The sequence below is a fragment of the Meleagris gallopavo genome, chromosome 1 (assembly GCF_905368555.1).
Source record: "Meleagris gallopavo chromosome 1, MGAL_WU_HG_1.1, whole genome shotgun sequence".
Lineage (NCBI taxonomy): Eukaryota > Metazoa > Chordata > Aves > Galliformes > Phasianidae > Meleagris > Meleagris gallopavo.
Window position 1 is genome coordinate 93,295,405 of NC_139404.1, and position 14,121 is coordinate 93,309,525.

A 14,121-nucleotide genomic window follows, 5' to 3' on the forward strand; every position below is an offset into this window, starting at 1 on the left:
CACGGCCGATAATTACTTCATTTCCAAGCTTTGGTTAGAAAGCCACTGAGGGAATCGATTGCAAGTCTAGTCTCCAGAGAAAGCGTTCATCTTTAAAATGTATTTTAACTATAACCACTGCAAAGTGCTTCATTGCACAAAAACATTTTCACTAGGTGTCAAAATTGTGTGAATGAAAAGCAGAGTAGGCATTGTGAAGGACAAAAGTAACATTATATTACTTACATTTATTGGCATGTTGCCGTTATTTCATTTGTAGCTCTGGGGGGAGGGAATATCTTTTTTTGCATATTTAGATAGAGAACACATTAAAATGTAGGCTAAATAAAAACTTCTGTTTCCTCATTAAACACTAGCTTTGAAGCGTATTTATTGTGAAATGTGAGAGAACGTTATTGAAAACACACATTTATATTCTATGTGTAATTCACACTAATTATGTTGTTAATGGTCAGTTGAAATCTATCTGGTACACACAAGAAATTTCGTACACAGTTAAATTGAATGTGGATTTAAAACTCATTTGAAAATGGCTCAATTTTACATGTAGCTGTATTTGTAAATAAATATTAAGGTTTCTCTAAATCATCTGGGCTCAAGGATATATATAACCTGTTTGACAACTACTTCGTTGAAAAAAGATACAGCGTAATCCTAGGAAAATACTGTGCTGCAGACCATAAAAGTAGCTGGAAAAGCTTCACGATGCAGCCCAATTTTATTCTATTTGAGGAAAGACTCAGTAGTGTAAAAAAAAAAGTTATAGAACAAGTATTACTGCCTGTCTCAGGAAACCTCTTCATAACAGCTTAATTCTAGCTACTTTATGATAACTGGCTCATACAATGTCTAGACAACTGCACTTCATATGACTAGATAGAGAGAAGCAGCATGTTCCACTGTTTATTCTTCCTGGTGCATGCTGCCAGCATCCAAGCAAACAGCTTAATTATGGTAACTTTAGGACTCTGGACTGCTCACTCTTTAATAGCTTAGGGTTTGCCTGGTCACTGAGGTACTCTATTTGAGCATGCGGTCCAAGAGTCAGTTGCCCAAGAGGTGAAAAGGCAGTGATGCTGGAATTGATTGATTCAGAGACTTTGTGACTGCTTTAGCCTTTATCCAGGATGATGGACACAGTGGAGTTATTTTTATTCCCTTGGTTTTACTCCCGGAATAAAAATTAATTGTTCAAAATCTCCCAAACTTGAATCTGGAACCGTAAACGCTTCCTAGTGAGGAAATTTTCATGTAGTTGATGTTTCCTTTTGTACTTAATGCCTCTTAAGTCAGGATAGTTCTATAATATTATGTAGAAATGTTCAATTCTAGAAGATCTAGCACCAAAACTGATTCACTGAATTATCCATTTTCCTGGCTCTGATTAAAAGAACATATTCAATTACATAAGTATATTATTAATGCTCATCTGTAGTGTAGTGGAATTAAAATTGCAATTCCTCCCAATCACAGTTTAAACTGTGCAGTAATCAAGTATGAATTTAGCAAGTTCATTTTTCCATTATGCTGTTTTCAACACAAAGTTACCTTATTAGCATATGCTGCCATAACACTGCAGTTCAAACCAAATGAGCGCCGGGCATAGAAAGCACACAAGAGAGCTTGCAGTAAGTACAAATGGAGGTCACCTTTGAGACGCTGTCATCCATGCTTGAGACTACACTTATCTTTCATCACTTTTAAAATGGTAGATAACAGGATGTGGTTGAAAATCCCTAAACAGTAGCATTTATCAAAATGAACAGTAGAAACAGCATATTTAAAAAGCTCACTATTTGAAACTTCTTATGTTTCCAGTTCTGCCTCCCACTTGAGTCTTCCCCTGATAGATCTTATCAAAACAGAACTAAAATTATACCACTGTATTAAGTTCAAAGCTACAGTAAAGTGTCCTGAAGACTAACTCTGCCCAATTAAAGCTGCTCCTTTAAGTATGTGCCTCCTTGTTTAAAAACCAAATTAGAAGAGAGGAAATAAAGTGAGGGCAGGCTTTTTTTTTTTCTGTTTCTGTATAACAAAGTATTTATAAAATGACAAATCGTACACAAAAAAATAGAAAATCTAGCTTTGGAAAATAAACTGTCCTTTCCATTGTGCCAAGGTTTAAAGGTAATTATCATTATATAATTTCTTTTTTTTTCCCTTTTGTCCTCGACTTGATCAATCTTTTTTTTTTTTTTTTACTTTTTCATTTTTTCTTCATTCATTTAGATAAAAATAGGCAAAACTGAAAATAATCCATCTTCTTTCTGTCATTCAAGTTCTTATGATATGCACTGCATACCTGCAAGTTTGCCTACTCTGAAATCTTTGTTTTTAGCTAAGATTAGCTATGTTCCAGAGTATTTCAAGGCCAGTAATACTGGCTGTCCTTACATAAGCAATCTGCTCATCTGTGAGGAAGTTTTTTACAAGTTTGTGATAACATAAGACTGATTTTCTCTGATGCAGCAGTCTGCACCAATACTATACCATCTCTTCAGAATCTTTTCCATAGCAGCAACTATGCCAAAAGTTGAGAAATGGTCACAATTCAGAACATATATCCATATCCGAGAAAGGAATTATAATCCTCTGTCAGAATCTTTGGCTAAAGTCCAGTACAAAACTAAGCTTGCATTTTTAAAACAAATAAAAAAATGTTTAAAGGACAACTTTTTGTACTTTATGGACTGACTTTCACTTTACTGAAAAAAAAGAAGTTAAAAAAACTGTTTTTACTTCTACCTTGTGCTGGTAGACCATGACTGTTCCATAGAGTTTATTCTCTGTGTCACTTGCTAATGTTGGCTTAAAAAAAACCAACAATTTCAGGCAGGTGCAAACCATCAAATAATAAATGAAGACATGCCAAATTGCATAACTAATGGCACTGTAAATTGAAAATAATAAGTTAGGGAATGAAAGTTTACATTTTGAGCCCTTGCAAATACAGGCTTTGACTTAATAAACACTAATGAGTATTTAAGAGCTCGTGTATAGTTGAGTATTTTTATACCAAGGAATATGCACCTTAAACTGCATACAAGATTCTGTGACTTATTTTTGTTGTTTTGGAAAATAGTAGCTGGATCTGAAAACTGTTTCTAAAATTAAATCATTCATTTCTAACTTTTTCCTTATAATTAAACTCTCAGTAATGCTCCACATTTTCATTAAAATGAGGTGAAACTTTTCATACAAAATGAAAACTATACAAACCTTTTTATATCATATGAAATAAACATTTTCAAGGTTTTTAAATTGCTATGATTTGCTTTTCTGCAGACAAAGTATTGCTCCTCAGATAGAGTGGAAATTGATCCCCCACGCTGTCTATAAGCTACACTTTCCTGTGTAGCAGGATCTCTTCCCACTCTTTGATCACTGGAGAACCACCACCCGGACCATGTCTAGAAGTTTTAGACCTGAAGGTATCATATCTTATCTGAACCTTTTTTTCACTAAAACTTATCTGTTGGACAAATGTAAAAGTCATGTCATACTTGGAGATATTGTGCTGTTTGGAACAATACAGACTTCATTCTCAATGACACGCATAGAATCATAGAATAATAAAATCACCAAAGTTGGAAAAGACCTCCAAGATCATCTAGTCCAACCTTAAACATATTCCAATGACTTTCTGGACAAAGGATTGACGACAGGTCCAGAAGATGACAAAGTTTACCATGCCATGTACATTTTCTGTAGAAGTGATTTTTCCTTATATCTTTTGCCTTGTAATGATTCTGTTCCCACTGTCCAAGCCTACACTACAAGGTGTTGCCAGAAAAGAAGCTAAAACCAGCAGCTAAATCTCTGAGCAGTGTACTTTACTGTATTTCTGTCCGAGTACGTTAAGAAATGGTAGACTTTTTCACTGAGAGTTCTGCTGGGAAGTCCTAAATCCAAAATATATAGTCTGACTTTTGTTCTACATTTAGCGGCTATTATGAATTAAACTGTAGAAGAAAAGGATGGATGAGTAGTAAAAATAGGTGCTTCCTTTGTTTATTAGGAAATGTGAATTCTCCTAGGAGCACTTATCTAGCCAATTGCAGCTGGAAATAAGCAGTTCGTTGACAGTAGTAAATAGGACATGATGATTATAATTGATTCTCATTGTGAGGAATGGACAGCAGATTTATCAGCAGCCATCAGTGTATTTCAGAGTGCTTAAATAATAATGAAGAACTCATATCATTATACATACTTTTTTTATCAAAAGCTTCCTATGGGAACAGTGACTTACAAGGTAGCTGGTTTATTTGGTATACTTGTGGTCTTTTGCTGTTGTTGTTGTTTGTTTGTTGTTGAAAAGTCATACATTCACATATTTTTTACATCTCCCAAGAAGAACCAAAAACATTCAATTAGTTTTTGGTATTTCTTCAGAAATATTTTTTTGACTTGAAACTACTTTTATCCTACTGAGACATACTTTTGTGATCTCAGTGAAACACTGAGAAACTTTTTACATCTCAGATCTCAGAAACACTCCTCTGACTTCAAATCAGAGTCCAGTCCTATTCACATCAGTGAAAATAGACTGTTTCATTTCATTAAAAAAAAACCTGTGATCCTGAAATAGAGATCAAATAGGAGTGTGATATAAAATTGATAACTAAAACCATGTAAAATTCTCACTAAAAGATTGTAACTGTGGATTGTTTTAGCTTTCTTAGTAATTTCAGCACTTCTAACTGATTTCTGAAGAAACTAATGATGAATGAAGTTAATGCCTCATTTTTCACTCATTATACCAAAGAGACCACGAAGAACGTCTTACACTTAGATTCGGCCATGATTAATGTGAAAGTAAAACAATAAAGGAGGTAGCAGGATCCATCACAAGAAAGCCTGCAGTTAAGGCGATGTTTCAGACTCAAAGACCTGACTACCTGAACAAGAATTTGTAAATTCAGGTAAGGTAACTTATCACTTACTTTTTAATTTATTTTAGTACACAATTTTGCATGTGTTCTCATGGTTTATTTGCATTATCTGGAAAGTTTGCAGTACATTTTCAAACCCAACTGATGTGATAGTCATGAAGGTTTAGCTGTGTGCATTTGTTTAACAGTGCACTGATCCTTTTCTTCCTTATTATTCCAGAAAAAAAACAGAAACCCACCAAATATAAGAGCATCAGAATTTATTACATTATTTGCTTCTACTGTTGTCCTTTTCATAGCAGGCTGTCAGGTATACATAAAGAAAATTGTAGAAAATGTGAAAAATGTGAAGATACTCAGATGATCATTGGAACTCTGATGTTCAGGTGTATACACTGGGTCTTGTAATGGTGATACAAAACTTTAATTCACACATTTCTCCAGTCCTGAGTGATACTAACCTGACTTGTCAGACTGAAAATTTGGCACTGCATACATATGCAAACATACATATTTGTTCCAAAAACAGAATACTGGGTAGCTTTACTGCTATAAGTAAGCTAAATCAAAGGATGATGGATAACATTAGAAATTTGTGCATAGAGTTGCACCTATCATATGCTGTCTTCCTTTGTCCCACAGATTCCAATACAGATATAATATGGTTATATTCTTTAATATGAACACTGGAAAGCCTGTCACAAGAAAAGACTGATCATATGATCCCATAAGGAATTCATAACACTACGTTTCATTCACAGGTGAGGATGTTTCTCAGTGAAACAAAGCAAATTTCTCCTGGATGATGAAATTAAATTTGGATAGGATCTACATCTTGTTTTAAACCTGACAAAATCTAACCAGTGGAAATGTTGGATTGTTTGAAGTGTTTAAATGCCTTGTAGAAATAAATGACTGTGTTAAATGCAAGTGGAAGACTTCTTTGTTGCTTTGTTTTTTATTCTTTCCTGTCTTTGTTAATTCCCTAATTTGTTCCCTCCTCTTTTTCTTTTTTCTTCAAAAAAAAAAAAGTTTAAAATATCTGCTGAGTCTGGAGTAATTTCACTTGTGTTCAGTGTCTTCTTTACTTTTCAGTTTTCACCCTTTATGGCCTGAAGCTTGTTTTAGCATTGAAACCTGCGTATCCAGTTATAGTAATTTACAAAGTCACTGACTGCTGTGAAAACATTTTCAAGAGATTAAAAGCTTTCAGGTATTCAATTTTTCATTATTTTTATATATTCTTATATATATTTATATGTACATGTACAAAGCAAGTGGAAAGCTTTTTCTTTACTGCAACTGCCAGGGATACTTGGGAATAATTTTTTTGACAGCTTGTAGTAGAAATGCTAAGTCCCAGCTTGAACCAGTGATTGAGCACCTGGTGGGTAGGCAGTGCCAACCCAGGGGAGCACAGGTGAAAGCAATGCACCTCACTGACCAGAAGGTGTGGAATCAGGATCTGCTCCTTCCCAGACCTCATTTAAGGATTGGCAGTGGAAGTGAGAGCATCTTATGTGGAGATTTTCTCCTACCTGAGGTGCTTGTTGACCTTCTGAAGGTAAGTAGTTTCTCTTATTTTTGTGCCCACTGCTATTACATCTATGCAGATGCTCACTTGCTGTGCAGCTGAAGACCTTGCTGCTCTACTGTCTTGTTATGCTTTCTATTCTGTTACATACTCCAGGATAAGGTTAGTAGCTATCAATCTTCCACGCTTCTCACTCTTGTGGAGGTATTCACAAGAACCTTACTGATAATCTCACTACTGTTTATGCCTGGCCTGTTCTTTCATGGGTGGTAATTATAGAAGGGTTGGGAGAGAAATAATAGAAATAGAAGAACAGGCATCAACTTGAATAGCAGTGCTGGCAAAGTAGCAAGGCAATTTACAGTATAAAAGAGAGAACTGAATCTACTTAATAAGGCCAGAACTGTGCAAAACAATGTAAGGAAAGATAAACACAGAAGAAAAAAGCTAGTAGTGTTATAGGGAGTCATTCTATGTTTTTGAGTTTTAAGCCTTTTCTTTACGTACATCCACTATAGCCTTTATTGCAAGTGTAAATCTGTTGTATAATGAATACATGTGTTTGCATAGTGTGCTGTGGCCTGTAAAGATAGCACAGGCATGGGCTGTTTACAGGCATGTGGAAAAAAACGTTTGCCATGTGAGATGCAAAAACTACCATCTTATGTTTGTCAGGCAGCAGACACTTCTGTATTCGCTAAATTTCTTTACGATTTCTGTTCCAGTAGCATGCATATCCAGACACAACTTACCTTTAGATCTGTGCAGAACAACTTGGTAGATAACTTTATTTCCTGGTTTGTGATCTATTTAAACTTAAAATGAAGCTTTCCACCCCCGCCCCCCCCCCCCCCATACACACACACACACACACACACACACACACACACACACATACCTATGCAATGCAGAAATAGTGGCAAATTAACTTTAACTGTTATGCAAATGCAGTGCATTTTACTTTCACGTTCTGGATTAAAAGTGCTATGCTTTAAGCACACATTTTGCATAACAATTTTAAGGTTCATATATTATCTTAAAATGCAAAATACATAAATCTACATAGCTGCAAAAGCATAAGCAGAAACTCTGATAACAGGAAAACATAGCCTGAGCAGAGTACAACATCAGTACATTAATCAAGTCCACTGGTAGCTTTTTTTTGGGGGGAAAGAAGCTAATTTCAACTGTTTTTCTTTAACTTTTAAAGTATGTGGAAATATTAAGCAATAATGCTCTGTAGAAGACAGCATTTAATACATGAAGGTATTCACGTTTTTATCATTTTAAGCTAAAAGAAATAACGTTTTCCAATTTATAATTCTGCAACTGAGATAAAACTCCTAAAAGGATAATTTAGCTGTTTTCTGATCAGTCAAAAATAGCAGTCACACTTCAGTAATCAGATCCTAATTCTCAATTTGTCCCTCTGGAGAGACAAAAACTCCAAAAAAGTTTTCTTAATTAAGTAGCTGAATTTCTATCAGCATGAGGAAAGCTTCAGAAGACAGGTATCTTATTAGCTATGTACTGAGATGTTCTTGTAGCTCTACTTTGTACAGAACTGGTCAGTGTCAGGCCTGGGGGAGATTCCCAATTGCTGCAGGGTAAAATAACTATTTTGTTCTATGTATCCTAAAGAATGAAAGTTACTTTTTAGCACCCAAAAGGGCAGTAGGATTTGCTAAAGTAAGTGGTGAGAATCTGTGGGAGTGAAGAGCAAAGCAGTGGGTTTCTCTTCTTTTTCCATAGACCCCAAGGTGGAGAACCATCCATGATCTCTTCCTTCAGAGGATGCTAGGACTGGGCTTTGGGAAATGAAGCCTTTTCAGAAGTCTCAATCTTTTTCTCAGTCACATGTTTGTGATAGAGAATGATCATTACCCATCTCTCTTGTTCTAATCTTCTATTACCCAAGAAGATCAGAACAGTGTCCTGGACTGAATTCTGGAGCTGCCTTGGAAAAAAAAAAAAGTACAAAGAAAGGAAGAGAGCGGTAACCTGAACAGTTTCCATATCATCAATTAAAGATTACAACTCAAATCAGGATTATTAAATGCTTGTATGAAATTAACAAAATCAAAAGAAAAATTGTTTTCTTCATTTCTAAATTATTGCATTCAGCAGAATACAGATAAACTACCAGTTATAGAAATAGTTGCTCCCGTTATGGGCAGCCTAGCAGGGAAGTTGACTACATAACTTTATATAATTATGAAATAAAAGAGCTGGAGAATACTGTTTTACGGTACCTGTGAATTATTTTTAATAGATGGATTTTGAAGTTTAATATTATACTGTTTGTACAATGTAGAAATCTTTGTGAACTAATCAATATAAAATAAAATGTAGATTGGATAAGAAAAGGGTTAATTTGAATTAAAAGTTTTAAAAAAAAAAAACAACCTGCTGAAAGAGTATCATGGTTTTGTGTTTTTTGGTTTTCAGTCTTCCTCATCATAAAATCATGTAGTGCACTGGGAGTTAAAGTGCTAATGCTCTAATTCCAGGTACCTGTCCCTATACATTACAGAAGTCATGGGATCTGGCCCTTCCAGATGGGGGATCTCTTACTGCCTGGCAGTGGGTGCTGGAGGTTGCTTGCCTGGCTGTTCCAAGCTTCTCAGGTTTGAATCGGTCTCAGGAACTCTCTCTCTCTCCTATTTTATTTGATTTATTAGTCTCAGTTTCAATTAGATTGTATTATATTGTTATCTTGCATTCCGATATCGTAGTTAGTAAAATAAGTTTTCCTCCATAGATCATTGGTGCTTTTTTTTTTTTCTTCCTTCCCATTTTGTAGAGCTGGGGCTGGGGGGTGGGGGAGGCAGGGGCCTACTGCCCCCCTGTCATGGGCGTAGATTGATCTAGTTAACTCCTTGACGGGGGGGGGAAAAAAAAACACCTGAGCTCTCTTACCTTGTAGGGCTCCAACACTTTTTTAATGCAGTTTTTCTGCAAAAACATTAGAAGTTTGTTTTACATATTCAGGACTTTAATTTTCCAAGGTACTCACACTTTTCTATTGACAAAGGATTGGCAGTATTGTTTTCTGTAGCATCTTTGAAATCCATGGAACTTCACTGCTACTGTTTGAATAATTGTAGAAAATTATCCTGTGAGTTTAACGGTATCTTTGGGTGTCAAAGAAATTTTGAAAATATAATCTTAAATGACTTGTCTGCAGTAACATAAGAACTTATGACAGTCTGATGTAATTTACCTGTACTCACAATCAATCTGTTCCCTACGTGTTAGAACATCCTTTAAAACCTACTGAATGAATCACCTATGACTAAATAAGTAGATGTTCTAGTCGAAAACCATTATGGTCCATTGATTTGTTACGAACCTTTAGAATATGATGCTTTGGTTTTGTAAACGTTCCCAGGCAAATCAAGAAGCACTCCTGGCAGAGAAATAAGGCAGCATAATGGCATTTCCATGGTATTATCTTACTCACCACGTTTTGCAAAATATACATCCACAAGTGTAATGTAGTACTTACTGTTCCTGCTGAAATGAAAACTTTGTTTAGGCATGTTATTGACCTTTTCCCCTTCTTCCAGGTAGGGTAAAAATTAATTATACAGGTATTCTGGTAATAGCAGCATGAAAAGGTGAAAAAAATCTCTATTCTACTCCATCACACAGAGTCCCAGAGTGCCATAAGTAGATGCAAGTTTCTCAAATCAAATGGTAAGAACTTGTTAAGAGCTCATGGATTTTCCAGTTCACTGTGCAGATTCTTTTCGCTGAAAAGCAATTTAGTCCATATTGGCCTTTAGAAAGCTATTATTACTGCCATAAATGGTTTGACTATATTTAAAGTTAAAAGACATCTTTCACAAGTGAACTTTATCTTATAGGAAGGTGGAGTGAAGGGACATAAAATCATGAAGGCTTGTTGGTGGTGGTGTGTTTTTTTTGTTTTTTTGTTTTTGTTTTTTGGAGTGCCATGTTGCAGCTGGCTGGAACCAGTTTCGTTCAGTACAGGGCAGCATTGGCTTTACCTCAAGCAGCAGGCCATTAGACTGGAATCTAACAATCAGCAAAGTATGGGACACTTGGCACTGAAATGTGTGAGGGATTTGCTTTTGTTGCCACCAACTATGGAGAGTGAAGGGATAATATATCATAGAATACAGCAAACATTTTTCCTATACTTCAGACAGCAATGTGTTTGAGAGGTATTGGTTTGAGCAGAACGATAAAGAACTGAAACTCTTCTCTGGCAGTATGTGGTGGAAGAGTGTGTTGACTCCAGCAACATTTTAGGCCTCTTGAGTGCTTTTTTTTCTCCCTCCCTTCATGTTTGCCCAGTGTGGTGAGCAGGCTGCCTGCCTGCTGGGGTGAAGGCTGCAGTGGAGCCACCTTCTGCTTCTGGGTGGCCTCATGCCTGTGTGATAAGTCAGGCCCTGCAGACTTTTTTCTGAGCATGACATGTGTGAAGTGCCTCGCCTAAAATAACTTCTGCATGGTTATTTAATACTTGCAATGCATATGGAAAGTGGGGATAGAGGAGGAGGAATTAAACCCCAAAAATATATCATTTATCCCTTCTGTTTTCCATTGTGTGGAGAATATCATTGTACTGGACACCACATGTAATACAAGAATAGAGCGAGGTTTTGAAATGTTCTTCTGTCGTGCAAGGGGCTCTACAGATCTATTTTTTCCACTGAGACTTTGCTGTTAAAGCTGTAGAATTCATTTTGCAATTCTATCTATTCATTACAGTGCATTAATTCTGAGTCCTTACTGCGCATTAAACAATGTGTCCTTAATTTAGTTGTCGGAGTACACAGGCAAAATAATTAAATTTCTGGATCAGTCTCTTTGCGTTTTTTTCATCAGAATACTTTTTCTACATTAGATTTTACAATGTAGTGACTATAGCTGCAGGAACACTTTTCGGGAAGTCTCACGAATTGAATCTCTTGTTTCTATCCCCAGGTGGTGACTAGCAGTGAAGCAGTCCCTGTACATTAAAATATACTGAACTTCACTTTCAAGTGCAATGGCCAAATGTTTATTCCTTTCCACATTAACAGCTAACCTTTCTCATTCCCCTCAAAGGCATCATCCTCTTATTTGACTCTGATTTAATTTTTATTATTTTAACACACTACTAGTATAGGTCATTGTGAGTTTTGCTTTTTTTTGTTAAATTGTAGGGAGATATCCACGGCCTGTGTGAAAATCAGTTGAAATCCTAGTCTCCCTTGTTAAAAGGCAACGAAGAACACTCCTGTGCAATTTTCATAAATTTGCAATTAGTTTTACAGAGAAAATAAACTTTTCTTAAAAAGTAAAACTTCAAGAATCTTACAGAAGCTGGAATTGTAGAGGAAAGTTTTGCCTTCTACTTTTTTTTTGTGTTGTCATTTTGTGAAGTAGAACTGTAGCAAAAAAAAAAAAAGGTAGTGTGCTCCAACTTTGGAAGAATACGTTATTTGGTTGACAGCAGACCTGCCATTTATAATTAACATCAGAACAGCAGTAAACAAAAATGACTGCTTTTCCACCTGATAAAACTTATCTTCTGTCTTGTCCTCTCTAGAACTCTTTCAGTTTTCTCTATCCATATGCATATCCTTCTGAAATACCTCTCAGTGATGTGCTTTGATCTCTTTAGCCAGTTGATCCTTTTTTTTTTTCCACAGTGTAATTTTATTTAATTGAACAATGTTTTCTTAATTAATAAATAAACTGGAATTTCACTTAAAGTACCTGGATCTTACCTTCTTCTGTCTTTAGCTCTGGAAAATAATCTGTTGGAACAACTGTGTGAACCATAAAACATATCTTGTATTAAGAGGCTAAATTGTTTTAACCATAATAAGTTATCTTAGTACTGCAGATATCCAGAAGATTTCTTCTCACTCTCCTTGTTATTTCCTTTAAATCTCACAGAGAAATGAGAAATCTCTACTCATATTCTCCTGAATCTAATTTACATGCTGTCTGCACTCTTGACTGCTCTCATAAATTGACACATGCAAGAGAATTAAAAGAGAAATAATAATATGAACTAAAAAAGTAAGGAGGGAAAGCAATAGGTAATTTTCAAGAACATGCATAGAGGATATAGTAGAATATATATATGTGTGTGTGAGTTAAGGGCTGTGTGTGTATCCTTTTAATATAGTTACCTAATTATGATTACTATGTCTGAAATAAAGTCAGACATCTGGGAAGAAACTTCTGTCAAGGACTTTCTATCCTATTATTATTTAATATATAAAATGAGTGGAGGAAAAATGGCTTAGTGTAGGACCTGACTATAGATTTGTGTGTGTGTGTGAATATATATATATATATATATGCGCACCTTTGGTACACTAAGTCAGATCATGTTAGTAACAACAGAAAACTAGTTGTAATTTAAATTTTCACTATGTCCCTACTAGTATCCTTTCAACTTCATTTCCTGACAAGCACAAGGGGAAATAATGTGTCACTTTTCATTTCCCAAATATGTCACATTTAATAATGTAAGCAATATATTCAAATATGTTGTTTCAAATGACAACTTTTAAAACAGAACATTTTAAACCAGGATGGGGTGCAGGAAGAGCTGACTAGTTGGATACAGTGCAATAAAAATGAAAGAGAGATTAAAGGTTGTTTTATAAAAAATAAATAGGCAAGCTATATGTATATATATTTTCTTGTCATATTTCTACTGAGTACTGTTGAAAAGCAGTAAATGTTCAGAAATACTTTTTGAAAAAAAAATCCAGGATTTTTGTTGTACATTCTTACAATTCCTAGCAATTGCAAGTTCTGAATTACTGAAGATTGAAAATCTCTTATGTGCGTGTGTTATGAACTCCCTGGAGACAGCATGGCAAATATTAAACCTGTTGTATATGCTTGATCTGAACCATAAAAGCAAGTGTATAACCAAATAAAAAAGGACTATGAAGTGCCCTCACTTCAAAGCTTACTATTAAAATGTCTGTGTTGTGTTCCAAGTTTATGAGAATTCAGTGATTTATACAGTGAACCTGCTAACTTTACCGTAGACTCAATCTGTCCTTTTCTACTAGCCAAGACAAACTTTTTGAAAATCGCATTGTTTGGGTGGAGGGTGGTGGATCTCAATTTCCATGGGTTTACTAGGCCTGCATTACAGGTTGACAGCTGATTTTGGCTGCAAGCAGGGGAGCATTTCAGCTGTTGTGAAATAAGCAGCCAACATCAGCTTCCTATCCAACCATAGTGTTGGTGGTACCCAGCCAGTGGATATAATGGATAGACAAAGGTTCTGAGACTACAGCTATGCATACATGTTGCCACAATATAAGGCAATGTCTGAATTTAGTCAGCATCACCTAGGCTGTAGTAGCTATTTGACTGACCTTTCTCTTCCAGCTTCAAAAATACAGTTTTTGCAGTTGCATGTATACAAGTGCACATGTGGATGATTCCTTTGAAGTTAAGATTATATAAATCCATAACACTTCTTGCTTTGATGTGAATTATACTGCTTTTCTGTAGATACACACATACTTGTTCCTTGTGATTCCAGATACTGGAAAGCACATTCAATTGATAACTCTCAGTAACGTCACAAGGAATCATAGGAGAATTTTGGGGAGAAATCTCCTTTTTTGTTCAATAGATAACAGGAGTGTAAATAATAAATTTAATGGTCAGAATTCTCTGGTTAATAAAATAGAA

At 35.5% G+C, this 14,121-nt stretch overlaps 1 long non-coding RNA gene across 1 annotated transcript in view; it reads left to right on the plus strand.

Moving 5' to 3' along the window:
- Window positions 1-4,805, plus strand: part of LOC146545520 (uncharacterized) — a 51,234-nt gene extending 46,429 nt beyond the window's left edge. The window contains exons 2-3 of the long non-coding RNA XR_014881245.1: window positions 3,289-3,434; window positions 4,772-4,805. This is a non-coding gene — a long non-coding RNA (uncharacterized LOC146545520). The remainder of the gene's footprint in view (window positions 1-3,288; window positions 3,435-4,771) is intronic.
- Window positions 4,806-14,121: the final 9,316 nt, after the last annotated feature.